The following is a 27354-nucleotide window of genomic DNA, read 5'->3' on the forward strand; positions in this document are numbered from 1 at the left end:
AAGAACCTAACGTACTGAACTGAAGAACCTAACGTACTGAACTGAAGAACCTAACGTACTGAACTGAAGAACCTAACGTACTGAACTGAAGAACCTAACGTGAAGAACCTAACGTACTGAACTGAAGAACCTAACGTACTGAACTGAAGAACCTAACATACTGAACTGAAGAACCTAACGTACTGAACTGAAGAACCTAACGTACTGAACTGAAGAACCTAACGTACTGAACTGGACTGAAGAACCTAACGTACTGAACTGAAGAACCTAACGTACTGAACTGAACTGAAGAACCTAATGTACTGAACTGAAGAACCTAACGTACTGAACTGAAGAACCTAATGTACTGAACTGAAGAACCTAATGTACTGAACTGAAGAACCTAACGTACTGAACTGAAGAACCTAACGTACTGAACTGAAGAACCTAACGTACTGAACTGAAGAACCTAACATACTGAACTGAACTGAAGAACCTAACTTACTGAACTGAAGAACCTAAAGTACTGAACTGAAGAACCTAACGTACTGAACTGAAGAACCTAACGTACTGAACTGAAGAACCTAACGAACTGAACTGAAGAACCTAACGTACTGAACTGAAGAACCTAACGTACTGAACTGAACTGAAGAACCTAACATACTGAACTGAACTGAACTGAAGAACCTAACGTACTGAACTGAAGAACCTAACGTACTGAACTGAAGAACCTAATGTACTGAACTGAAGAACCTAACATACTGAACTGAAGAACCTAACGTACTGAAATGAAGAACCTAACGTACTGAACTGAACTGAAGAACCTAACGTACTGAACTGAAGAACCTAACGTACTGAACTGAAGAACCTAACATACTGAACTGAAGAACCTAACGTACTGAACTGAAGAACCTAACATACTGAACTGAAGAACCTAACGTACTGAACTGAAGAACCTAATGTACTGAACTGAAGAACCTAACGTACTGAACTGAACTGAAGAACCTAACATACTGAACTGAAGAACCTAACGTACTGAACTGAACCTAATGTACTGAACTGAAGAACCTAATGTACTGAACTGAAGAACCTAACGTACTGAACTGAAGAACCTAACGTACTGAACTGAAGAACCTAACGTACTGAACTGAAGAACCTAACATACTGAACTGAACTGAAGAACCTAACTTACTGAACTGAAGAACCTAAAGTACTGAACTGAAGAACCTAACGTACTGAACTGAAGAACCTAACGTACTGAACTGAAGAACCTAACGAACTGAACTGAAGAACCTAACGTACTGAACTGAAGAACCTAACGTACTGAACTGAACTGAAGAACCTAACGTACTGAACTGAAGAACCTAAAGTACTGAACTGAAGAACCTAACGTACTGAACTGAAGAACCTAACGTACTGAACTGAAGAACCTAACGTACTGAACTGAACTGAAGAACCTAACGTACTGAACTGAAGAACCTAACATACTGAACTGAAGAACCTAATGTACTGAACTAAAGAACCTAACGTACTGAACTGAAGAACCTAATGTACTGAACTGAAGAACCTAACGTACTGAACTGAACTGAAGAACCTAACATACTGAACTGAAGAACCTAACTTACTGAACTGAAGAACCTAACGTACTGAACTGAAGAACCTAAGGTACCTAACTGAAGAACCTAACGTACTGAACTGAAGAAACTAACTTACTGAACTGAAGAACCTAACGTACTGAACTGAAGAACCTAACGTACTGAACTGAACTGAAGAACCTAACATACTGAACTGAAGAACCTAACGTACTGACCTGAACTGAAGAACCTAACATCCTGAACTGAAGAACCTAACGTACTGAACTGAACTGAACTGAAGAACCTAACGTACTGAACTGAAGAACCTAACGTACTGAACTGAACTGAAGAACCTAACATACTGAACTGAAGAACCTAACGTACTGAACTGAAGAACCTAACGTACTGAACTGAAACCTAATGTAAACTGAAGAACCTAACGTACTGAACTGAACTGAAGAACCTAACATACTGAACTGAAGAACCTAACGTACTGAACTGAAGAACCTAACGTACTGAACTGAAGAACCTAACGTACTGAACTGAAGAACCTAACGTACTGAACTGAAGAACCTAATGTACTGAACTGAAGAACCTAACGTACTGAACTGAAGAACCTAACGTACTGAACTGAAGAACCTAACGTACTGAACTGAAGAACCTAACTTACTGAACTGAAGAACCTAACGTACTGAACTGAAGAACCTAACGTACTGAACTGAACTGAAGAACCTAACATACTGAACTGAAGAACCAAACGTACTGAACTGAAGAACCTAACATACTGAACTGAAGAACCTAACGTACTGAACTGAAGAACCTAACGTACTGAACTGAACTGAAGAACCTAACGTACTGAACTGAACTGAAGAACCTAATGTACTGAACTGAAGAACCTAACGTACTGAACTGAAGAACCTAACGTACTGAACTGAACTGAAGAACCTAACGTACTGACCTGAAGAACCTAACATACTGAACTGAAGAACCTAATGTACTGAACTAAAGAACCTAACGTACTGAACTGAAGAACATAATGTACTGAACTGAAGAACCTAACGTACTGAACTGAACTGAAGAACCTAACATACTGAACTGAAGAACCTAACTTACTGAACTGAAGAACCTAACGTACTGAACTGAAGAACCTAACGTACTGAACTGAAGAACCTAACGTACTGAACTGAAGAACCTAACTTACTGAACTGAAGAACCTAACGTACTGAACTGAAGAACCTAACGTACTGAACTGAACTGAAGAACCTAACATACTGAACTGAAGAACCTAACGTACTGAACTGAACTGAAGAACCTAACATCCTGAACTGAAGAACCTAACGTACTGAACTGAAGAACCTAACGTACTGAACTGAACTGAAGAACCTAACGTACTGAACTGAAGAACCTAACGTACTGAACTGAAGAACCTAACGTACTGAACTGAAGAACCTAATGTACTGAACTGAAGAACCTAACGTACTGAACTGAACTGAAGAACCTAACATACTGAACTGAAGAACCTAACGTACTGAACTGAAGAACCTAACGTACTGAACTGAAGAACCTAACGTATTGAACTGAAGAACCTAATGTACTGAACTGAAGAACCTAACTTACTGAACTGAAGAACCTAACGTACTGAACTGAAGAACCTAACGTACTGAACTGAACTGAAGAACCTAACATACTGAACTGAAGAACCTAACGTACTGAACTGAACTGAAGAACCTAACATACTGAACTGAAGAACCTAACGTACTGAACTGAAGAACCTAACGTACTGAACTGAACTGAAGAACCTAACGTACTGAACTGAAGAACCTAACGTACTAAACTGAACTGACGAACCTACCATACTGAACTGAAGAACCTAACGTACTGAACTGAAGAATCTAACGTACTGAACTGAAAGAACCTAACGTACTGAACTGAAGAACCTAACGTACTGAACTGAAGAACCTAACGTACTGAACTGAACTGAAGAACCTAACATACTGAACTGAAGAACCTAACGTACTGAACTGAAGAACCTAACGTACTGAACTGAACTGAAGAACCTAACTTACTGAACTGAAGAACCTAACGTACTGAACTGAAGAACCTAACGTCTGAACTGAACTGAAGAACCTAACATACTGAACTGAAGAACCTAACGTACTGAACTGAACTGAAGAACCTAACATACTGAACTGAAGAACCTAACGTACTGAACTGAAGAACCTAACGTACTGAACTGAACTGAAGAACCTAACTTACTGAACTGAAGAACCTAACATACTGAACTGAAGAACCTAACGTACTGAACTGAAGAACCTAACATACTGAACTGAAGAACCTAACGTACTGAACTGAAGAACCTAACATACTGAACTGAAGAACCTAACTTACTGAACTGAAGAACATAACGTACTGAACTGAAGAACCTAAAGTACTGAACTGAAGAACCTAACGTACTGAACTGAAGAACCTAACATACTGAACTGAAGAACCTAACTTACTGAACTGAAGAACCTAACTTACTGAACTGAAGAACCTAAAGTACTGAACTGAAGAACCTAACGTACTGAACTGAACTGAAGAACCTAACTTACTGAACTGAAGAACCTAACATACTGAACTGAAGAACCTAACGTACTGAACTGAACTGAAGAACCTAACATACTGAACTGAAGAACCTAACATACTGAACTGAAGAACCTAACTTACTGAACTGAAGAACCTAAAGTACTGAACTGAAGAACCTAACGTACTGAACTGAACTGAAGAACCTAACTTACTGAACTGAAGAACCTAACATACTGAACTGAAGAACCTAACGTACTGAACTGAAGAACCTAACATACTGAACTGAAGAACCTAACATACTGAACTGAAGAACCGAACTTACTGAACTGAAGAACCTAACGTACTGAACTGAAGAACCTAACGTACTAAACTGAACTGAAGAACCTACCATACTGAACTGAAGAATCTAACGTACTGAACTGGACTGAAGAACCTAACGTACTGAACTGAAGAATCTAACGTACTGAACTGGACTGAAGAACCTAACGTACTGAACTGAAGAAACTAACGTACTGAACTGAACTGAAGAACCTAACATACTGAACTGAAGAACATAACTTACTGAACTGAAGAACCTAACGTACTGAACTGAAGAACCTAACGTACTGAACTGAAGAACCTAATGTACTGAACTGAAGAACCTAACTTACTGAACTGAAGAACCTAACGTACTGAACTGAAGAACCTAACGTACTGAACTGAACTGAAGAACCTAACATACTGAACTGAAGAACCTAACGTACTGAACTGAAGAACCTAACGTACTGAACTGAAGAACCTAATGTACTGAACTGAAGAACCTAACATACTGAACTGAAGAACCTAACGTACTGAACTGAAGAACCTAACGTACTGAACTGAAGAACCTAACGTACTGAACTGAAGAACCTAATGTACTGAACTGAAGAACCTAACGTACTGAACTGAAGAACCTAACGTACTGAACTGAACTGAAGAACCTAATGTACTGAACTGAAGAACCTAACATACTGAACTGAAGAACCTAACGTACTGAACTGAACTGAAGAACCTAACGTACTGGACTGAAGAACCTAACGTACTGAACTGAAGAACCTAACGTACTGAACTGAAGAACCTAATGTACTGAACTGAAGAACCTAACGTACTGAACTGAAGAACCTAATGTACTGAACTGAAGAACCTAATGTACTGAACTGAAGAACCTAACGTATTGAACTGAAGAACCTAACGTACTGAACTGAAGAACCTAACGTACTGAACTGAAGAACCTAACATACTGAACTGAACTGAAGAACCTAACTTACTGAACTGAAGAACCTAAAGTACTGAACTGAAGAACCTAACGTACTGAACTGAAGAACCTAAAGTACTGAACTGAAGAACCTAACGTACTGAACTGAAGAACCTAACGTACTGAACTGAAGAACCTAACGTACTGAACTGAACTGAAGAACCTAACGTACTGAACTGAAGAACCTAAAGTACTGAACTGAAGAACCTAACGTACTGAACTGAAGAACCTAACGTACTGAACTGAAGAACCTAACGTACTGAACTGAACTGAAGAACCTAACGTACTGAACTGAAGAACCTAACATACTGAACTGAAGAACCTAATGTACTGAACTGAAGAACCTAACGTACTGAACTGAAGAACCTAATGTACTGAACTGAAGAACCTAACGTACTGAACTGAACTGAAGAACCTAACATACTGAACTGAAGAACCTAACGTACTGAACTGAAGAACCTAACATACTGAACTGAAGAACCTAACGTACTGAACTGAAGAACCTAACGTACTGAACTGAAGAACCTAACGTACTGAACTGAACTGAAGAACCTAACATACTGAACTGAAGAACCTAACGTACTGAAAGAACCTAACATACTGAACTGAAGAACCTAACGTACTGAACTGAACTGAAGAACCTAACGTACTGAACTGAACTGAAGAACCTAACATACTGAACTGAAGAACCTAACATACTGAACTGAAGAACCTAACTTACTGAACTGAAGAACCTAAAGTACTGAACTGAAGAACCTAACGTACTGAACTGAACTGAAGAACCTAACGTACTGAACTGAAGAACCTAACGAAACTGAAGAACCTAACGTACTGAACTGAAGAACCTGTAAACTGAAGAACCTAACGTACTGAACTGAAGAACCTAACTTACTGAACTGAAGAACCTAACGTACTGAACTGAAGAACCTAACGTACTAAACTGAACTGAAGAACCTCACGTACTGAACTGAAGAACCTAATGTACTGAACTGAAGAACCTAACGTACTGAACTGAACTGAAGAACCTAACATACTGAACTGAAGAACCTAACGTACTGAACTGAAGAACCTAACGTACTGAACTGAAGAACCTAACGTACTGAACTGAAGAACCTAACGTACTGAACTGAAGAACCTAACGTACTGAACTGAAGAACCTAACGTACTGAACTGAAGAACCTAACGTACTGAACTGAAGAACCTAACGTACTGAACTGAAGAACCTAACTTACTGAACTGAAGAACCTAACGTACTGAACTGAAGAACCTAACGTACTGAACTGAACTGAAGAACCTAACATACTGAACTGAAGAACCTAACGTACTGAACTGAACTGAAGAACCTAACATACTGAACTGAAGAACCTAACGTACTGAACTGAAGAACCTAACGTACTGAACTGAACTGAAGAACCTAACGTACTGAACTGAACTGAAGAACCTAACGTACTGAACTGAAGAACCTGAACTGAACTGAAGAACCTAACGTACTGAACTGAACTGAAGAACCTAACATACTGAACTGAAGAACCTAACGTACTGAACTGAAACTGAAGAACCTAACGTACTGAACTGAACTGAAGAACCTAACATACTGAACTGAAGAACCTAACGTACTGAACTGAACTGAAGAACCTAACTTACTGAACTGAAGAACCTAACGTACTGAACTGAAGAACCTAACATACTGAACTGAAGAACCTAACGTACTGAACTGAAGAACCTAACATACTGAACTGAAGAACCTAACTTACTGAACTGAAGAACCTAACGTACTGAACTGAAGAACCTAACGTACTAAACTGAACTGAAGAACCTAACGTACTGAACTGAGGAACCTAATGTACTGAACTGAAGAACCAAACGTACTGAACTGAACTGAAGAACCTAACATACTGAACTGAAGAACCTAACGTACTGAACTGAAGAACCTAACGTACTGAACTGAAGAACCTAACGTACTGAACTGAAGAACCTAACGTACTGAACTGAAGAACCTAATGTACTGAACTGAAGAACCTAACGTACTGAACTGAAGAACCTAACGTACTGAACTGAAGAACCTAACGTACTGAACTGAAGAACCTAACTTACTGAACTGAAGAACCTAACGTACTGAACTGAAGAACCTAACGTACTGAACTGAACTGAAGAACCTAACATACTGAACTGAAGAACCAAACGTACTGAACTGAACTGAAGAACCTAACATACTGAACTGAAGAACCTAACGTACTGAACTGAAGAACCTAACGTACTGAACTGAACTGAAGAACCTAACGTACTGAACTGAACTGAAGAACCTAACGTACTGAACTGAAGAACCTAACGTACTGAACTGAAGAACCTAACGTACTGACCTGAACTGAAGAACCTAACATCCTGAACTGAAGAACCTAACGTACTGAACTGAACTGAACTGAAGAACCTAACGTACTGAACTGAAGAACCTAACGTACTGAACTGAACTGAAGAACCTAACATACTGAACTGAAGAACCTAACGTACTGAACTGAAGAACCTAACGTACTGAACTGAGGAACCTAATGTACTGAACTGAAGAACCAAACGTACTGAACTGAACTGAAGAACCTAACATACTGAACTGAAGAACCTAACGTACTGAACTGAAGAACCTAACGTACTGAACTGAAGAACCTAACGTACTGAACTGAAGAACCTAACGTACTGAACTGAAGAACCTAATGTACTGAACTGAAGAACCTAACGTACTGAACTGAAGAACCTAACGTACTGAACTGAAGAACCTAACGTACTGAACTGAAGAACCTAACTTACTGAACTGAAGAACCTAACGTACTGAACTGAAGAACCTAACGTACTGAACTGAACTGAAGAACCTAACATACTGAACTGAAGAACCAAACGTACTGAACTGAACTGAAGAACCTAACATACTGAACTGAAGAACCTAACGTACTGAACTGAAGAACCTAACGTACTGAACTGAACTGAAGAACCTAACGTACTGAACTGAAGAACCTAACGTACTGAACTGAAGAACCTAACGTACTGAACTGAACTGAAGAACCTAACGTACTGACCTGAAGAACCTAACATACTGAACTGAAGAACCTAATGTACTGAACTAAAGAACCTAACGTACTGAACTGAAGAACATAATGTACTGAACTGAAGAACCTAACGTACTGAACTGAACTGAAGAACCTAACATACTGAACTGAAGAACCTAACTTACTGAACTGAAGAACCTAACGTACTGAACTGAAGAACCTAACGTACTGAACTGAAGAACCTAACGTACTGAACTGAAGAACCTAACTTACTGAACTGTAGAACCTAACGTACTGAACTGAAGAACCTAACGTACTGAACTGAACTGAAGAACCTAACATACTGAACTGAAGAACCTAACGTACTGAACTGAACTGAAGAACCTAACATCCTGAACTGAAGAACCTAACGTACTGAACTGAAGAACCTAACGTACTGAACTGAACTGAAGAACCTAACGTACTGAACTGAAGAACCTAACATACTGAACTGAACTGAAGAATCTAACATACTGAACTGAAGAACCTAACGTACTGAACTGAAGAACCTAATGTACTGAACTGAACTGAAGAATCTAACATACTGAACTGAAGAACCTAACGTACTGAACTGAAGAACCTAATGTACTGAACTGAAGAACCTAACGTACTGAACTGAACTGAAGAACCTAACATACTGAACTGAAGAACCTAACGTACTGAACTGAAGAACCTAACGTACTGAACTGAAGAACCTAACGTATTGAACTGAAGAACCTAATGTACTGAACTGAAGAACCTAACATACTGAACTGAAGAACCTAACGTACTGAACTGAAGAACCTAACGTACTGAACTGAACTGAAGAATCTAACGTACTGAACTGAAGAACCTAACGTACTAAACTGAACTGAAGAACCTACCATACTGAACTGAAGAACCTAACGTACTGAACTGAAGAATCTAACGTACTGAACTGGACTGAAGAACCTAACGTACTGAACTGAAGAACCTAACGTACTGAACTGAAGAACCTAACGTACTGAACTGAACTGAAGAACCTAACATACTGAACTGAAGAACCTAACTTACTGAACTGAAGAACCTAACGTACTGAACTGAACTGAAGAACCTAACATACTGAACTGAAGAACCTAACGTACTGAACTGAAGAACCTAACGTACTGAACTGAAGAACCTAACATACTGAACTGAAGAACCTAACGTACTGAACTGAAGAACCTAACATACTGAACTGAAGAACCTAACGTACTGAACTGAAGAACCTAACGTACTGAACTGAAGAACCTAACATACTGAACTGAAGAACCTAACGTACTGAACTGAAGAACCTAACGTACTGAACTGAAGAACCTAATGTACTGAACTGAAGAACCTAACGTACTGAACTGAAGAACCTAACATACTGAACTGAAGAACCTAACGTACTGAACTGAAGAACCTAACGTACTGAACTGAAGCAGCATGAAACTCTAATACAGCTGATGTCATCCAACCCCAACTGGCTCCCCATTCCCTTTATAGTGTGGTACTTTACTGGGCTCTGGTAAAAAGCAGTGCACTATATAGCGAATTAAATTCCAATTTATACTCAGATGCAACATACTGAACTGAATCATTTTCCTTCAGTAGGAAAGTCTGTTACAGCTGAAGTATGATTCAAACACAACTGGCTCCCAGAACTCCTCTCCCTGCCAGACCTCCTTTCCCTGCCATCCACTTAACTGTGGTCAGCTGGGGGAGAATCAGAGGAAGTTATTACATTTTAACGTGGGGCCGATTAAGAGTGAGGACTTGTTAGCATTTCCAGCTAGCTTCTGCTCTGCTCCACACATGGTGTATGATATGTCAGATGTGGTAACAATGTAGCTACACCACATAAATCACTTGATTTCCATTGGATCTGACACTGACTCATTCAGAGGGATGAAACTCTCTCTCTACCCACAACCTGGCCCTCCCTCCAACCCCAACCTGCCCCTCCCTCCAACCCACAACCTGGCCCTCCCTCCACTCTGGTCCATCCACAACTTCAGAGAAGACCACGGCACCAAGAGAGACATCACTTACCTCCATGCTAGAGGTGACCATGGCACCAGGAGAGACAGCACGTACCTCCATGCTAGAGGTGACCAAGGCACCAGGAGAGACATCTCTTACATCCATGCTAGAGGTGACCAAGGCACCAGGAGTGACATCACTTACCTCCATGCTAGAGGTGACCAAGGCATCACTTACCTCCATGCTAGAGGTGACCAAGGCATCACTTACCTCCATGCTAGAGGTGACCAAGGCATCACTTACCTCCATGCTAGAGGTGACCAAAGCATCACTTACCTCCATGCTAGAGGTGACCAAGGCATCACTTACCTCCATGCTAGAGGTGACCAAGGCATCACTTACATCCATGGAAGGAAACCACTCCTATAATCTGGGGAATCAGTGTAACCTAAATATTGACATTCATTAGCCTACTGCATGTAAAGGAAACCAGGACTAAATTCATCTGATGTGGAGGTGTGGGTGGAATTGTAGGCAGCATCCAAACTGGCACCATATTCCTTATATATATATGATACTCCTTCTCACTAGGGCCCATATGTCTCTGGTTAGAAGTAGTGTACTTATTAGGGAATATGTTAACATTGTTAACAACTTGCCTACCTGGTTAAATAAAGGTGAAATATATATTTTTTTAAAGATCCTACCAGCTCTAATAAACAGTCGACCACAAGGCCTGTCAGATCCTACCAGCTCAAATAAACAGTTGACCACAAGGCCTGTCAGATCCTACCAGCTCTAATAAACAGTCGACCACATGGCCTGTCAGATCCTACGAGCTCTCGCAGTCTCGTGTCAGAATTAGACATTCATCCATGTTTCTCAAACATCTAATTTCTAGGTTTTCTAAATGTCAAATGTCAAAGTGTTTAAGTTCAGGCATTTACTTAAGGTCAGGGATTAACTCCAAATGGTTAAGGTAAGGTTTAAGGTTTGGGATAGGCTTAAAACAAAAATATCAAAAACGACTTTCTATCACTAGATTTGAACTTGCAACCTTTAAAACCTTTAAAATCAGAGGCAGATGCTTACACTCATCAACCATCCCCACAAAACTACTTCAAAGTAAAAGTGCTCACTGTTGCCCCTAGTGGACGGTATTCCACAATATCTCCCAACGTTCTAAAACATGGATGTATGTCAAATACTTGCTTGTATCACAGAAGGCTGGTCAGATACAACCTGCAGGAGGACCGTAGACCCCTCAGACGGTCAGATCTGAACTACAACCTGCAGGAGGACCGTAGACCCCTCAGACGGTCAGATCTGAACTACAACCTGCAGGAGGACCGTAGACCCCTCAGACGGTCAGATCTGAGCTACAACCTGCAGGAGGACCGTAGACCCCTCAGACGGTCAGATCTGAACTACAACCTGCAGGAGGACCGTAGACCCCTCAGACGGTCAGATCTGAGCTACAACCTGCAGGAGGACCGTAGACCCCTCAGACGGTCAGATCTGAACTACAACCTGCAGGAGGACCGTAGACCCCTCAGACGGTCAGATCTGAACTACAACCTGCAGTCAGATCTGAACTACAACCTGCAGGAGGAACGCAGAACCCTCAGATAGTCAGATCTGAACTACAACCTGCTGGAGGAACGCAGAACCCTCAGATGGTCAGATCTGAACTACAACCTGCAGGAGGACCGTAGACCCCTCAGACTGTCAGATCTGAACTACAACCTGCAGGAGGAACGCAGACCCCTCAGACTCTGCTCTGTTGAGGTTAGACCACGTTTCATCTCCTATTGAAGCCTAAATATCATCAGACAGGAGCCTTTCTTTAAAGCATTCCCCCAGCAGTAGGGCCTACCACCAGCATTCCCCCAGCAGCAGGGCCTACCACCAGGAATGTGTGAAGAGAGGAGTTGTGGTTGACTCTGGGGTTTTCATTGAGTTTCTAAAAGTTTTTCTTCTTGAAATATTTGATCTATATCTTTCGGTGTCTCTAGTTGTTTCTCATTTGTTTCGTGATCCTGTGAGATGAGATGTTTGTGCAGATGAGAGAGAAATTCTGGTATTTCTGAGAAATAGTTGTCCCAGTTTTGACACAGACATTGTTTAAACTGGGAGCGAATTATGAGAAAATATGGCATTAGAGTACGGCGCCTATATAGAGTGGGTGAAAACACGCTATGGTGTGGACATTTCAAAAGCTCAGCATCGTCTATACAGTAGGGGTATTGGTTATTCTACAGCCCTGTGTGGTCTAATCAGTAGGACTTTTGGTTATTAATCAGTAGGACTATTGGTTATTCTACAGCCCTGTTGGGTCTAATCAGTAGGGCTATTGGTTATTCTACAGCCCTGTGGGGTCTAATCAGTAGGGGTATTGGTTATTCTACAGCCCTGTGGGGTCTAATCAGTAGTGCTATTGGTTATTCTACAGCCCTGTGTGGTCTAATCAGTCGGACTATTGGTTATTCTACAGCCCTGTGGGGTCTAATCAGTAGTGCTATTGGTTATGCTACAGCCCTGTGGGGTCTAATCAGTAGGGCTATGTTTTAAAGGATACCCCAACATTTGATCATTAATTTTAACGTCTGAGGGAAAGATCAGTCCAATGAAGAGGGTCAGTCCATCAAAAAACCACAAGGACACATTCAAAGCAACATTCACCAAACTCATTACAAACTCATGACATTCACACAGCAAAACGCAGAGCCAAATTCATGACATTCACACAGCAAAATGCAGAGCCAAGCTCATTAGGTAGCCTAGTGGTTAGAGCATTGGACTAGTCAACGAAAGGTTGCAAGATCAAAGCACTGAGCCGACAAGGTAAAAATATGTAACTCTGCCCCTGAACAAGGCAGGTAATGCAATGCTCTTAGACCGTCATTGAAAATAAGAATTTGTTCTTAACTGACTTACCTTTTAAAATCAAAACAAAATAAAATGTTTATTCCAACAGCAAACTCATTATATTCCAAAAGCAAAATGCAGGGCAAAACTCACTGCCTCCACATTCACACAGCAAAACGCAGAGCCAAATTCATGACATGCACACAGCAAAATGCAGAGCCAAGCTCATTAGGTAGCCTAGTGGTTAGAGCATTGGACTAGTCAACGAAAGGTTGCAAGATCAAAGCACTGAGCCGACAAGGTAAAAATATGTAACTCTGCCCCTGAACAAGGCAGGTAATGCAATGCTCTTAGACCGTCATTGAAAATAAGAATTTGTTCTTAACTGACTTACCTTTTAAAATCAAAACAAAATAAAATGTTTATTCCAACAGCAAACTCATTATATTCCAAAAGCAAAATGCAGGGCAAAACTCACTGCCTCCACATTCACACAGCAAAATGCAGACCCAAACTCAGTACCCCCACATTCACACAGCAAAATGCAGACACAAACTCACTACCTCCACATTCACACAGCAAAATGCAGACCCAAACTCACTACCTCCACATTCACACAGCACAATGCAAAGACAAACTCAATATATTCACACAGCAAATGCAGATACAAACTATTTTAATTTTCCAGTAATACAGCAAAATGCAGAGCCAAGCGTATTACATTCAAACAGCAACATGCAGAGCCAAACTCATTAAATTCAAACGGGTCTCACATACTTTTTGAAAATACTGTGCTCTTTAATGCACTCACGCAACACTGGGTGCTCAAAACCAAATGCCCCAAACACGGGGGACGAAAACAGTACAGCAGAATACACGACCAGGAACAAACACGTTCCTCTACTACATAACCGAAGGTCACAATAATTAATCCCGCGCAAAGAAACAGGCGGGACGGCTGTCTAATAAAGCCCAACTAATGACTCATTAATAGGTGCTAACAATAAACATACAAGGAGGGGGAGGAAAGACAATCAGTGGCAGCTACTAGGCCGGCGACGACGACCGCCGAGTGCCACCTGACCGGGAAGGGGAGCCACCCTCGGTCGGACTCGTGACAGTACCCCCCCTTAACCGGCACTTCACTGTCCTGCAGGGGCCCAGCTACCACCGGCCTGAGGAGAGACACATGAAACGAGAGGTTAATACGATAATAGGAAGGGAGTTGTAATCGATAACACATCTCGTTTATTCTCCTCAGGACTTTAAAAGGGCCCTACACACTGCGTACCCAGCTTCCGGCAGGGCAAGCGGGGGGGCAGGTTTCGGGTCGAGAGCCAGACCCTGTCCCCCGGTACAAACACGGGGGCCTCACTGCGGTGCCGGTCAGCACTCCTCTTCTGCCATCCATTCGCTTGTTGGAGAGATTCCTGGACGGCCCTCCAGGTCTCCTTGGAGCGCTGTACCCATTCCTCCACCGCAGGAGCTTCGATCTGGCTCGGATGCCATGGTGCCAGCACCGGCTGGTACCCCAACACACACTGAAAAGGGGACAGGTTAGTAGAGGAGTGGCGTAGTGAGTTCTGGGCCATTTCTGCCCAGGGAATGTATCGTGCCCACTCACTGGCTGATCCTGGCAATACGACAAAGAAACCTACCCACCTCCTGGTTCACTCTCTCCACCTGCCCATTACTCTCGGGGTGATAACCGGAGGTCAGGCTGACTGAGACCCACATCCCACATACTCGGGATGTGAATTGGGGGCCCCGATCAGAAACGATGTCCTCTGGCACCCCGTAGTGCCGAAAGGCGTGGGTGAATAATGCCTCCGCAGTCTGTAGGGCTGTAGGGATACCGGGCAACGGGAGGAGACGGCAGGACTTAGAGAACCGATCCACAATCACCAGAACTGTGGTGTTGCCCTGAGACGGGGGAAGGTCGGTCAGGAAATCTACGGATAGATGTGACCATGGCCGTTGTGGAACAGGGAGGGGTTGTAACTTCCCTCTAGGAAGGTGCCTAGGAGCCTTACTCTGGGTGGCATACCGAACAGGAGGAGACATAAACCTTAACGTCCCTAGCCAAGGTGGGCCACCAATACCTCCCCCGAAGGCTCCCCACTGTCCTCGTCACCCCAGGGTGACCCGAGGAGGGTAGGACGTGAGCCCACCGAATCAGTTGGTCCCGAACAACAAGCGGCACGTACTTTCGCCCCCCCGGACACTGAGGAGGCGGGGGTTCCGCCCGTAACGCCCGCTCGATGTCCGAGTCCACCTCCCATACCACTAGTGCTAACAGCCTCGAGGCGGGAAGGATGGGAGTAGGTTCGGTGGACAGTGCATCAGCCTTTACGTTCTGGGAGCCCGGTCTATAAGACAATGTAAACCGGAACCGGGTGAAGAACATGGCCCACCTTGCCTGACGTGGTTTCAGTCTCCTAGCTGCCCGAATATACTCCAGATTCTGGTGGTCGGTCCAGATGAGAAAGGGATGCTTAGCCCCCTCAAGCCAGTGTCTCCACACCTTCAGAGCTCTGACCACCGCTAGCAACTCCCGGTCCCCCACATCATAGTTACGCTCCGCTGGGCTGAGCTTCCTTGAGAATTAAGCGCAGTGGTGGAGTTTTGGTGGCGTACCCGAGCGCTGTGATAGCACGGCACCCACCCCAGCCTCGGAGGCGTCCACCTCCACTATGAATGCTAGAGAGGGGTCCGGATGCTCCAACACGGGTGCATCCGTGAACAGCGCCTTCAACCTGTTGAAAGCTCCGTCCGCCTCTGTTGCGCACTGCAACCGTACCGGGCCCCCCTTCAGCAGTGAGATAATGGGAGCCGCTACCTGGCCAAAACCCCGGATAAACCTCCGGTAGTAGTTGGCAAAAACCAAAAACCGCTGCACCTCTTTTACCGTGGTTGGAGTTGGCCAATTACGCAAAGCCCTAATGCTGTCACCCTCCATCACCAACCCCGAGGTGGAAATGCGATAACCCAGGAAGGAGACGGCTCGTTTAGAGAACATGCATTTCTCAGCCTTGACGTATATGTCATGCTCCAGCAGTCTACCAAGCACCTTGTGTAGCAGAGACACATGCGCGGTGTGAGTGGCCGAGTAGATCAGAATGTCATCGATATAAACAACCACTCCCTGCCCGCACAGGTCCCTGAGAATCTCATCTACAAAGGATTGAAAAACGGCAGGAGCATTCTTTAACCCATACGGCATGACGAGGTACTCATAGTGGCCCGATGTGGTACTAAATGCGGTTTTCCACTCGTCTCCCTTCCGAATACGCACCAGACTATACGCGCTCCTGAGATCCAGTTTTGTGAAGAAATGCGCTCCGTGAAATGATTCCACCACCGTAGCGATGAGAGGTAGTGGGTATCTATACCCTTCTGTGATGGTGTTTAGATCTCTATAATCAATACACGGACTTAAACCTCCCTCCTTTTTCTTCACAAAAAAGAAACTTGAGGAGACGGGTGAGATGGAGGGCCGAATGTATCCCTGTCCCAGCAACTCCGTGACATATGTCTCCATCGCCAACGTCTCCTCCTGGGACAATGGGTACACGTGACTCTTGGGAAGTGCAGCGTTTACCTGGAGATCTATCATACAATTCCTTCCTGGTCGATAAGGTGGTAATTTAGTCGCTTTCACTCTACTGAAGTGATTGCTAAATCGGCATACTTGGGGGTAATGCACACCGTGGAACCCTGGTCTGGACTTTCCACCAACGTGGCACCGATGGAAACTCCCAAACACCTTCCAGAACACTCCTCTGACCACCCCTGGAGAACCCCCTGTCTCCACGAAATTTTAGGATTGTGCTGGGCCAACCAGGGAATCCCTGGCACCACTGGAAACGCAGGCGAATCAATAACATAAAGACTGATACGCTCCCTATGATTCCCCTGCATCACCATGTCCAGTGGAACCGTGGTCTCCCTGACCCTTCCTGACCCTAATGGCCGACTATCTAGGGAGTGCACGGGAAAGGGAGAATCTATCGGCACCAGCGGAACCCCTAACTTAAGGGCGAGTCCGCGATCCATAAAGTTCCCAGCTGCGCCTGAATCAACTAGCACCCTATGCTGGGAAGAGGGAAAAAAGTTAAGGAAAAAAGTTAAGACAAACATGTGGCCAACATGGGGTTCTGGGTGAGTTTGATGCTGACTCACCTGGGGTGATCGAGAAGCGTTCCGCCTGCCATCTCTACTCCCAGACGGACCCCCCCAGCACCGATCGGCCGTGTGTCCTCTCCGACCACAGTTGGTGCAGGGGAGGCCTCCTCCTCCGGTACCCCTTGGCACGGCCCCTCCCAACTCCATCGGAATGGGAGCGGAGGGGCTGGGTGGTGGAACACACAGGACCCTCTCCGAACGCCCGCGGGCAGCCAGTAGATTGTCCAATCAGATGGACATCCCGATTAGCTCATCCAGGGAAAGAGCGGTGTCCCGACACGCTAGCTCCTTGCAGACGTCCTCCCGGAGACTACACCTGTAGTGGATAAGGGCCCTGTCATTCCACCCAGGTCCTGCTGCCAAGGTCCGGAACTCCAGCGCATAATCCTGGGCGCTCCTCTTCTCCTGCCTGAGATGAAATAGTCGTTCTCTGGGTAGTGCTCCTTCGCTGAGTCTGGGCCATTCCAGACTGCGTTCGCCCACTCCAGAGCACAACCCGTGAGGCAGGAGATGAGGACACTCACCCTCTCCGCTCCCGAGGGAGTGGGTCTGACGATGGCCAGGTATAGCTCCAGTTGGAGTAAAAACCCCTGGCAACCCGCCGCCGCTCCATCATAAGCCCTCGGGAGCGTCAGACGGAGAGTGCTGGAGTCGGGAGATGGGGAGTCCGGAGCCGGGGGTGCCGAAGGTGGAGAGAGGATTTGATCCATCGCCGATCCGATCCGATGGAGGACGGTGGTGTGGTGGAGAACCTGTTCCTCCATCGATGGGAGAGGGTTGACTGCTGCTCCTGCTGACTCCATTCAATAGGGTGCGGGATTCTGTAACGCTCCGGGTGTCGTGGGTTTGGAGTCAGACGCAGGAATGCACTCACGCAACACTGGGTGCTCAAAACCAAATGCCCCAAACACGGGGTATGAAAACAGTACAGCAGAATACACGACCAGGAACAAAGACGTTCCTCTACTACATAACCGAAGGTCACAATAATTAATCCCGCACAAAGAAACAGGTGGGCCGGCTGTCTAATAAATCCCAAATAATGACTCACTAACAAGTGCTGACAATAAACATACAAGGAGGGGGAGGAAAGACAATCAGTGGCAGCTAATAGGCCGGCGACGACGCCACCCGACCGGGACGGGGAGCCACCCTCGGTCGGACTCGTGACACCTACCTTCAAACTCGGTGCCTCTTTGTTTGACATCATGGGATAAACAAAAGAAATCAGCCAAGACCTCAGAAAATAAATTGTAGATCTCCACAAGTCTGGTTCATCTTTGGGAGCAATTTCCAAATGCCTGAAAGTACCACGTTCATTTGTACAAACAATAGTACGCAAGTATAAACACCAAGGGACCGCGTAACCATCATACCGCTCAGGAAGGAGACATGTTCTGTCACCTAGAGATGAAAGTAGTTTGGTGTGAAAAGTGCAAATCAATCCCAGAACAACAGTAAAGGACCTTGTGAAGATGCTGGAGGAAATGGGTACAAAAGTATCTATATCCACAGGAAAAATGAGACCTATTTCGACATAACCTGAAAGGCCGCTCAGCAAGGAAGAAGCCACTGCTCCAAAACCACCATACAAAACACAGACTACAGTTTGCAACTGCACTTGGAGACAAAGATCATACTTTTTGGAGAAATGTCCTATGGTCTGATGAAACAAAAATAGAACTGTTTGGCCATAATGACCATCGTTATGTTTGGAGGAAAAAGGGAGAGGCTTGCAAGCCGAAGAACACCATTCCAACCGTGAAGCACGGGGGTGGCAGCATCATGTTGTGGGGGTGCTTTGCTGCAGGAGGGACTGGTGCACTTCACAAAATAGATGGCATTATGAGGAGGGAACATTATGTGGATATATTGAAGCAACATCAAGACATCAGTCAGGAAGTTAAAGCTTGGTCGCAAATGGTCTTCTTGGTCTTCCAATTGAAAAATGACCCCAAGCATACTTCCAAAGTTGCGGCAAAATGGCTTAAGGACAACGAAGTCAAGGTATTGGAGTGGCCATCACAAAGCCCTGCCCTCAATCCTATAGAAAAAGCCTGCGAGCAAGGAGGCCTGCAAACCTGACTCAGTTACATCAGCTCTGTCAGGAGGAATGGGCCAAAATTCACCCAACTTGTTGTGGGAAGCTTGTGGAAGGATACCTGAAATGTTTGACCCAAGTTAAGTAATTTAAAGGCAATGCTACCAAATACTAATTGAGTGTATGTAAACTTCTGACCCACTGGGAATGTGATGAAATAAATAAAAGCTGAAATAAATCAATCTCTCTACTATTATTCTAACATTTCACATTCTTAAAATAAAGTGGTGATACTAACTGACCTAAGACAGGGAATTTTTACTAGGATTAAATGTCAGGAATTGTATAAAACTGAGTTTAAATGTATTTGGCTAAGGTGTAATCTTCTGCCTTCAACTGTATACATACTAAATACACACTCACCAGACTATATATACACTATACACATACTCACTAGACTCTATATACACACTCACTAGACTATATACACACTATATACACACTCACCAGACTATATACACACTAAATACACACTCACTAGACTATATACACACTATATACACACTCACTAGACTATATACACACTATATACACACTCACTAGACTATATACACACTAAATACACACTCACCAGACTATATATACACTATACATATACTCACTAGACTCTATATACACACTCACTAGACTATTTACACACTAAATACACACTCACCAGACTGTATACACACTATATACACACTCACCAGACTCTATATACACACTCACTAGACTATATACACACTATATACACACTCACTAGACTATATACACACTAAATACACACTCACTAGACTATATACACACTATATACACACTCACCAGACTGTTTGTCTGTCTGTCTGTCTGTCTGTCTGTCTGTCTGTCTCTCACCTCCTATAGTACTGTGGTGATATAGTTTAGTAGTCAACATGTATGTATTTATATTTGTCGGAGTGCCTGCCTGTCTGCCTCTCTCTCTCTCTCTCTCTCCCTCTCTCTCTCTCTCTCTCTCTCTCTCTCTCTCTCCCCCCTCTCTCTCTCTCTCTCTCTCTCTCCCTCTCTCTCTCTCTCTCTCTCTCTGCCTCTCTCTCTCTCTCTCTCTCTCTCTGCCCCTCTCTCTCTCTTTGTCTCTCTGTCTGTCTCTCTCTCTGCTTGAGCAATACAGTGAGAGATGGCTAGGGGGTGCTGTGTGGTCACAGAGAGCCAGCGTGGTGCTAATGTTTTCCTGCCTCTCCTCTCTCTCTCACTCCCTCTCTCTTGCTGGCTGGGTTGGTCACATGGGGAGAAGAGCTGTTTAAAATGCTTTAGTATTCTCAGCCAGTGCAGAGCCAGACACTGAGAGACACACACTGCTCACAGCTTGTCCTGCTTATACATCTACCTACCTACAGCACTGCAACTTTCTGTACTGGAGCAACACACACATCGTCTCATCTGCGGAGGACAGGATAGTGAAAACACCAGAGAGGAGCACACTAAATATTGTAGTGAGTACTTGCTGGAAATCAGCTTTTTTCCTGTCTGTGTGTTGGAGCTGGATCTGTCTGTGTGTTGGAGCTGGATCTGTCTGTGTGTTGGAGCTGGATCTATCTGTGTGTTGGAGCTGGATCTGTCTGTGTGTTGGAGCTGGATCTGTCTGTGTGTTGGAGCTAGATCTGTCTGTGTGTTGGAGCTGGCTCTGTCTGTGTTGGAGCTGGATCTGTCTGTGTGTTGGAGTTGGATCTGTCTGTGTGTTGGAGCTGGACTAATATAGGACAGTTGACAGTAGATGATTTGTATTAAGAGTAGCATTCAGGACAGATGGAAGGATCGCTGCTTGGATCTAGTGCCACTATACTGTGACTTTATCTTGGGTCTAATTAATTCCAACACATGCTGATCCTCAGTGATCTATTGGATGTATTCAGAAGGAAACGGTTGTATTGCTGATAGCGCCCTGAGAAGGAAACAGTTGTATTGCTGATAGCGCCCTGAGAAGGAAACGGTTGTATTGCTGATAGCGCCCTGAGAAGGAAACGGTTGTATTGCTGATAGCGCCCTGAGAAGGAAACGGTTGTATTGCTGATTGCGCCCTGAGAAGGAAACGGTTGTGTTGCTGATTGCGACCTGAGAAGGAAACGGTTGTATTGCTGATTGCGCCCTGAGAAGAAACGGTTGTGTTGCTGATTGCGACCTGAGAAGGAAACGGTTGTGTTGCTGATTGCGACCTGAGAAGGAAACGGTTGTATTGTTGATTGCGACCTGAGAAGGAAACGGTTGTATTGTTGATTGCGACCTGAGAAGGAAACGGTTGTGTTGCTGATTGCGACCTGAGAAGGAAACGGTTGTATTGTTGATTGCGACCTGAGAAGGAAACGGTTGTATTGTTGATTGCGACCTGAGAAGGAAACGGTTGTGTTGCTGATTGCGACCTGAGAAGGAAACGGTTGTGTTGCTGATTGCGACCTGAGAAGGAAACGGTTGTATTGTTGATTGCGACCTGAGAAGGAAACGGTTGTATTGCAGATTGCGACCTGAGAAGGAAACGGTTGTATTGCTGATTGCGACCTGAGAAGGAAACGGTTGTATTGCTGATTGCGACCTGAGAAGGAAACGGTTGTATTGCTGATTGCGACCTGAGAAGGAAACTGTTGTATTGCTGATTGGGACCTGCTATTAATGAAATGCACTTTGCTCACCTGCCGTTTGCAATCACCAAAACAGTTCTGTTTCTCTCGCCATTTCTCTCTCTCGGTTTCTCAGTCTCGCACTCTCGCTCTGTCTCCGTCCACACTTACAAAGTGGATGCTTTGCAAAAGGAGAGAGAGAGAGCGAGAGAGAGAGCAGAGGGAGCCGGGGCGAGAACGCTACAAGAGTGAGAGAAGAAAGACAGGAATTAGGGAGAGAGTGGAGGGCATTGAAAGCAGTGACACAGGCCAGACAATTAGCTGAGGATTCCATTGTGCGGCCCTTTCTCTCCCCATGGCCCCATGGCAGAGGTCAGGGGACGAGTTGACCCGTGTCAACTCTCCAGCATGGAACCCATTATCCTCTCCTGATTGATTAGTTTTAGTGGAAATCCCTTCTATCTTCTCCTCCCTTATATCTAATCTCCTCCCTTCTATCTTCTCCTCTTCTATCTTCTCCTCCCTTATATCTAATCTCCTCCCTTCTATCTATTCTTCTCCTCTTCTATCTTCTCCTCCCTTATATCTAATCTCCTCCCTTCTATCTAATCTCCTCCCTTCTATCTAATCTCCTCCCTTCTATCTATTCTCCTCCCTTCTATCTATTCTCCTCCCTTCTATCTTTTCCTCCCTTCTCTCTATTCCTCCTATCTTCTCCTCTTCTATCTATTCCTCCCTTCTTTCTTCTATCTATTCTTCCTTCTATCTTCTCCTCCCTTCTCTCTATCTTCCTCACTTATATCTATTCCTCCTTCTTTCTTTTCCTCCCTTCTATCTATTCCTCCTTTCTTCTTCTATCTATTCTTCCTTCTTTCTTCTCCTCCATTGTGTGTTTTGTTATTTTTCTCTATTGTTGGTTACTGTTATTTTAAAGCTCACATTTCTGGGATTTCTGGGCTGGGAGATGCATTTCTGGGTGTGTAAGAGGGGAGAGGGCCGAGACTCTCTTTCCCTGCCCCAGCCCCATTCAGCCCTAACCCCATTCAGCCCCAATCCCTGCCTCAGCCCCATACCTCAATCCCAGCCCCAATCCCTGCCCAATACCCCAATCCCTGCCCCATACCCCAAACCCTGCCCCAGCTCCATTCAGCCCCATACCCCAAACCCTGCCGCAGCCTCATACCCCAGTCTCCGCCCCAGCCTCATAGACCAGTCGCTGCCCCAGCATCATTCAGCCCCAGCCTCATACCCCAATCCCTCCCCCAGCCTCATACCCCAGTCCCTGCCTCAGCCCTAGCCTCATACCCGAAACCCAGCCACAGCCTCATACCCCAGTCCCCGCCCCAGCCTCATAGACCAGTCCCTGCCCCAGCACCATTCAGCCCCAGCCTCGTACCCCAATCCCTTCCCCAGCCTCATACCCCAGTCCCTGCCTCAGCCCTAGCCTCATACCCGAAACCCAGCCACAGCCTCATACCCCAGTCCCTGCCTCAGTCCCATTCAGCCCCAGCCTCATTCAGCCCCAGCCACATACCCCAGTCGCTGCCCCAGCCTCATACCCCAGTCCCTGCCTCAGTCCCATTCAGCCCCAGCCTCATTCAGCCCCAGCCCCATACCCCAGTCCCTGCCCCAGCCTCATACCCCAGTCCCTGCCCCAGCCTCATACCCCAGTCCCTGCCCCAGCCTCTTTCAGCCCCATAACCCAGTCCCTGCCTCAGCCTCATTAATCCCCAACCCCATTCAGCCCCATACCCCAGTCCCTTCCCAGGCCCCATTCCCCAAAACCTGCCCCAGCCCAATTCAGCCCCATCCCCAGGCTCCCAGCCTTCAAGCCCTAGCCCCAACCTCCCTGTCTGGATGCCCAAGCCCTAGCCCCAACCTCCCTATCTGGATGCCCAAGCCCTAGCCCCAACCTCCCTGTCTGGATGCCCAAGCCCTCCAGCACACCTCACACTGTTTTAAGTGTTTATCCCCCATCCAGGAACATCAAAGGAAGACTGGAAGGCTGGGTCTTAGATGTCCATGTTTGACTTCTAGTTTCATGCCTTGAAGGATTAGGACTACCACTCTCCTCCTCATCATCCTCCTCTTCCTCACGTTATATTTATATTTCTAAATCCCTCTAAAAGGTCTTACCAGCAGCTCAGGCATGGCCTGTTGTCTGAGCAACCAGTCAGCCAGTCAGCCAGTCAGCCAGTCAGCCAGCCAGAGTCGGTCAGCCAGTCAGCCAGTCAGCCAGTCAGCCAGTCAGTCAGTCCTTCCAGCTGGTTTAGTTTAAGCCCCTCCATATAAACTGGGAAAGGGCCAATGTGTGTGTGTGTGTGTGCATGTGTGTGTTGTCCCCTACAGGGGTATCATGTAGATAATACATTGAGTACTTGTTAAAGCAGGGTTTAGGGTTTAGGGAGCAGAAGGAAAGGGTTTAATAAGAAGCAGTATTCTGGATGGACAGAGAGAGTCCATTTGATGCTCCTGTATCAGAGAGAAGATTACCACAGCCTAATGGACCTTCTTTAAACCTGGCAATGTCTCCCAAATGGCACCATATTCCCTATATAGTGCACTACTTTAGACCAGAGCCCTATGGAACCCTATTCCCTATATAGTCCACTACTTACGACCAGAGCCCTATGGAACCCTATTCCCTATATAGTGCACTACTTTAGACCAGAGCCCTATGGAACCCTATTCCCTATATAGTGCACTACTTCAGACCAGAGCCCTATGGAACCCTATTCCCTATATAGTACACTACTTCAGACCAGAGCCCTATGGAACCCTATTCCCTATATAATCCACTACTTACGACCAGAGCCCTATGGAACCCTATTCCCTATATAGTGCACTACTTTAGACCAGAGCCCTATGGAACCCTATTCCCTATATAGTCCACTACTTCAGACCAGAGCCCTATTCCCTATATAGTACACTACTTTAGATCAGAGCCCTATGGAACCCTATTCCCTATATAGTGCACTACTTCAGACCAGAGCCCTATGGAACCCTATTCCCTATATAGTACACTACTTCAGACCAGAGCCCTATGGAACCCTATTCCCTATATAATCCACTACTTACGACCAGAGCCCTATGGAACCCTATTCCCTATATAGTGCACTACTTACGACCAGAGCCCTATGGAACCCTAGTCCCTATATAGTGCACTACTTTAGACCAGAGCCCTATGGAACCATATTCCCTATATAGTCCACTACTTACGACCAGAGCCCTATGGAACCCTATTCCCTATATAGTGCACTACTTACGACCAGAGCCCTATGGAACCCTATTCCCTATATAGTCCACTACTTCAGACCAGAGCCCTATGGAACCCTATTCCCTATATAGTACACTACTTCAGACCAGAGCCCTATGGAACCCTATTCCCTATATAGTCCACTACTTTAGACCAGAGCCCATAGGGCATGTAGGACATGGCCCTGCTCTCTGTCTGCAGTGAGCCGTTGTGGAGCCCTTACGTTTCAACTCTTCTTCCATGTTTATTTTCTATTTCTTTTCCAGATCTTTTTCTAAGGTGGGATTGTTTTTTTTAACTTGTCCTTTTTTTCTTACCACTTATTTGATCTTAAAACTGCGTTGTTGGTTAAGGGCTTGTAAGCATTTCACTGTAAGGTCTACTACACCTGTTGTATTCAGCATTTCACTGTGAGGTCTACTACACCTGTTGTATTCAGCATTTCACTGTGAGGTCTACTACACCTGTTGTATTCAGCATTTCACTGTGAGGGCTACTACACCTGTTGTATTCAGCATTTCACTGTGAGGGCTACTACACCTGTTGTATTCAGCATTTCACTGTGAGGGCTACTACACCTGTTGTATTCAGCATTTCACTGTGAGGGCTACTACACCTGTTGTATTCAGCATTTCACTGTGAGGGCTACTACACCTGTTGTAGTCAGCATTTCACTGTGAGGGCTACTACACCTGTTGTAGTCAGCATTTCACTGTGAGGGCTACTACACCTGTTGTAGTCAGCATTTCACTGTGAGGGCTACTACACCTGTTGTAGTCAGCATTTCACTGTGAGGGCTACTACACCTGTTGTAGTCAGCATTTCACTGTGAGGGCTACTACACCTGTTGTAGTCAGCATTTCACTGTGAGGGCTACTACACCTGTTGTAGTCAGCATTTCACTGTGAGGGCTACTACACCTGTTGTATTTGGTGCATGTGACAAATAACAGTTGATTTGATTTGATTGAAGCCCAGGTCTTTTTCAAAGATGTGATTGGAGCACAGCTCTTTCTCATCTTCTAGTTCCTCGTCCCAACTGTGTTTATTTTTTAAACAAAAGAATGGTCAAAATAAACTGTAACAATATTTCCCTTAACATACTTACCCTCTGGATCAACATCCTGAACCAGATGTCAGAATTAGGAATGATCAGAGAGATGGGGAGAGAGATGGGGTGACGGAGTTAGGAGTGATCAGAGAGATGGGGAGAGAGATGGGGTGACGGAGTTAGGAGTGATCGGAAAGGTGGGGTGACGGAGTTAGGAGTGGTCGGAGAGGTGGGGTGACGGAGTTAGGAGTGGTCGGAGAGGTGGGGTGACGGAGTTAGGAGTGGTCGGAGAGGTGGGGTGACGGAGTTAGGAGTGGTCGGAGAGGTGGGGTGACGGAGTTAGGAGTGGTCGGAGAGGTGGGGTGACGGAGTTAGGAGTGGTCGGAGAGAGGGGAAAGAAAGAATTCACATCTTAGAATCAACTGTTAAAGATGACCAGAACCCACTGGATTCTCCAGTTACATTAAAGACTACCAGAACCCACTGGATTCTCCAATTACATTAAAGACTACCAGAACCCACTGGATTCTCCTATTACATTGAATGGACTACAGGACAAAATACAAACCCTCCAACCCAAAAAGCTTGTGGTGTTGATGGTATCCTAAATTAAATTATCAAATAAACAGACCACAAATTCAAATTGGCTATACTTAAACTCTTTAACATCATCTTTGGGAACCAAGGACTGATCACCCCAATCCACAAAAGTGGAGACAAATTTGATACCAAAAACTACTGTGGGATATGCATCAACAGCAACCTTGGGGAAAATCCTCTGCATTATCATTGTCAGCAGACTCATACATTTTTATCAGTGAAAATGTACTGAGGAAATTTCTTATCTGCTTTTTACCAAATCACCGTATGACAGACTACGTATTCACCATGCACACCCTA

The 27354-nt window shown here is 45.0% G+C and overlaps 1 protein-coding gene across 1 annotated transcript in view; it reads left to right on the forward strand.

The window, feature by feature from the left end:
• The first annotated feature begins 20827 nt into the window (after positions 1-20827).
• Positions 20828-27354, forward strand: part of cntfr (ciliary neurotrophic factor receptor) — a 553504-nt gene continuing 546977 nt past the window's right edge. Inside the window, exon 1 of the mRNA XM_042326362.1 lies at positions 20828-21029. The gene's annotated coding sequence lies outside the window, so the exon portion shown is untranslated. The remainder of the gene's footprint in view (positions 21030-27354) is intronic.

This window comes from Oncorhynchus tshawytscha, linkage group LG09, assembly GCF_018296145.1.
Source record: "Oncorhynchus tshawytscha isolate Ot180627B linkage group LG09, Otsh_v2.0, whole genome shotgun sequence".
NCBI lineage: Eukaryota > Metazoa > Chordata > Actinopteri > Salmoniformes > Salmonidae > Oncorhynchus > Oncorhynchus tshawytscha.